The sequence below is a fragment of the Sinocyclocheilus grahami genome, unplaced genomic scaffold (assembly GCF_001515645.1).
Source record: "Sinocyclocheilus grahami isolate Dianchi unplaced genomic scaffold, SAMN03320097.WGS_v1.1 scaffold41.1, whole genome shotgun sequence".
NCBI classification, from domain to species: domain Eukaryota; kingdom Metazoa; phylum Chordata; class Actinopteri; order Cypriniformes; family Cyprinidae; genus Sinocyclocheilus; species Sinocyclocheilus grahami.
This window is the reverse complement of record NW_015505220.1, coordinates 1,201,176-1,204,050: the sequence shown is the minus strand read 5'-3', so window position 1 is coordinate 1,204,050 and position 2,875 is coordinate 1,201,176.

The window sequence follows — 2,875 nt, the reverse complement described above, 5'->3', positions numbered from 1 at the left end:
GAGCCGTTTTAGGTAGGTGTGGCTGACTCTTAACTTTTATTAAGAATATCTCTTTGGATTTGAGACTTTAGTCTTTGCAACTTTACAGATCTTCTTTATGCACCAAGAGCTTGTAACACTCCAAAGAGAAAGGAAAAATTGAAATCGCATCATATGACCGCTTTAAATAGCCAGAAGCCTTTAGTTTGCATCACACCTGTGAGTAATGATTTGCTACTTGCTGTTGAGATCTTAGAGAGAGAAACATTCTCATTCCAGAAAGCATCTTATTGGGGGGAAATAAAGAAAATGTATACAGCCCTATGGAAAAAGATGAGTCATACATATTTGTGGTCGATTTTCAAAGAAAAGACTATACATTTTACATGTGTATACTTTGTAAACTTGTAGGAGAGCATTTAGAAGATCTCAGAGGAAACAAACAGACTGAAATAAACAAAACTTCAATTTTTATCTTAGTTTGTTACTGCTGTCTTCACATGCTGTCTGAAATTTCTTATTCCCCACTTCTGAAGTCATAATTATAAGTTTATCATGTTCAAGTGCTTTCTTGTTGGAAAGAATATGAATCGTGGAGGACTATTGGTAAATTGTTTGCCAATTTCTAAAGCCAAAATGTATTAAAGTGGCCCTATTATGGATTTTTGAAAATTACCTTTCATGCAGTGTGTAACACAGCTCTAAGTGAACGAAAACATCCTGCAAAGTTTTAATATGAAAACATAAAGTTATTGTCTCTCAAAAGAAAGAGCCGACTCTGAATGATTGAAACGAGTCGTTTTTAAAACGAATCCCAAGCCGTTTCATGTTGACGTCAACATGAAACATTAGCATATTGCCCGCCCACTTATTGGTCTTTTCGTGTTGGTCTGAAAGAAAATGCTAATTCATTCTTTGCCACTAGGTGCTGCTTTTGGAGCTAAAAATAACGGTTTCCCCGGTAACGCTGTACACAAAGCAGCACTGCGCTCACAAACGCTGCTTTATCAGACATTACAGGCAAGATGAAATGAAAATGAGAGCAATTGGACCAATCACCGCAGATTAGCGTTGCAAAGGAGGGGTTTGGAAAAATGCAGCGTGACATTTAATCTGTGTGCCGGGCAGAGGCATGATCACCACTGCTCCACAGCCCTGGCATTGAGAACTTTGTGCTTTCACATCATTAAAGTGCCGTTCAGAGGAGATGGCAAGCATGAACTCAGTCGCACTGTACTGGAACCAGAGAGAGAGCGAGAGACAGTGGGATAAAAGAGTATATTATTTAAGCAGAGTCTTTGAGTTGCAGACAGCCTTCAGAAGCCTTTGATTGACTGCTACTGCAGAGAGGCATTGACGCAGAGCCGAGCGTGATAGAACTTTCAGTTCTTTAGAAAAACTTCTATAAACTGGTGATTCAATGAACCCAAACACCGATAGTCTTGCATCCCAATTTGTATTTTTTTTATAAATGTCATATCACTGTCTTCGATAAAATAAAAAACTATCAATTTATGCATTTTTTTTTGTGACTTTTTTAAAATTTATTTTATTTTATTTATTTACCTCTAAAAGTACCATATTTTTAATGTCAAATATGCTTATTTTTATGTTATATTTAATATTTCTTATACTTCAGTAAAAAAAAGAAAAAACATTCCAGTAAGTTCAGACAGCCAAAACCTAAAACTTTGGTGAGTTTGGTGACATCTGGTGACATATGATGGTATAAAAATATAAAAATATCAATAGCCACTACAGTATATGGCTGTAGTACTCAATGGCTGCATATAGCCTGAAATCTATAAACCATGAATGTAGTGAACTTAACCTCTTAAGTTTTAGATTTATCACAAGTAAAAAAAAAAACAACATTTGTGTTGGGTGACACTGTGTTGGAAGGTTCTTCATGGAACCACTGATGCCAACAAATGAAGTCAATTTCCCAATCATCCCACAGTAAAGAACCACTAACAAGAGGTTTAGCGGTTTCTCTGTTCCAGAAAAGTCTGCTGCCATAAATGTTATGAGGAAAAACATTTCATGTTTTATGCTGATGCTTGGGAATTTATCATTTACTCTGTTGCAGTTGGTGAAGAACAGCAGGTGTTATTCCAAAAAGACTTCCAAAACATAAACGGCCAAAGTGATTTCTTAACAGCTTTCATTCCAGCCAGGCCTGATTCAGTTCTTCACTTCTTCTTAATGAGATTGATCAGAATAGATCTCAGCGGTAATTTGTTCTTCTCTTCTGCTTGGCTATCCCAGTGGGAGATCCCGTCCAGGCCTCATGTGTTGGGTTTCCAACCTTCTGCAAGTGTGGATCTACTTCCAGTGTTTCCTCATGTATACCGGACGGTCCTGCCTCCACATTACGGCAAGCGCTGGGTGGAAAAACGTGTGCCTGACTACAAGGTAAAAAGAAGCATTCATGGTATTTGATTATATTTGGTGAATCTCACAAAACCTGTCAAGAATGCCCCATTTCACCTCAAAATCAAAAGAAAAAAGTTATTATTAGCCTAGTTGTTGGAACATGAAGTGATGTAATTTTTTTTTGATAATTCAGAATGTTTTCTCCTAATTTTCTGTCATTACTGAAGCAGAGAGTCTCATTCTGTTTAATGCAAAAAAAATGATATATTTAAATTGTAAAGTATTTATATATAAAGTATTTATTAAATGCATAGTTTTTGTATATAATATAATATAATATAATATAATATAATATAATATAATATAATACTTGCTAAAAAAAAAATGCAATGAACCCGAAGAGGCACCCGAATAGGCGACTTTCTTATTTTTATGTGATTTTTTTTTTTAGATTCTTTTAACCAAACAACAAATGTATGCAAAAGCTTCATTACTACTTAATAACTTCCCATACACTATA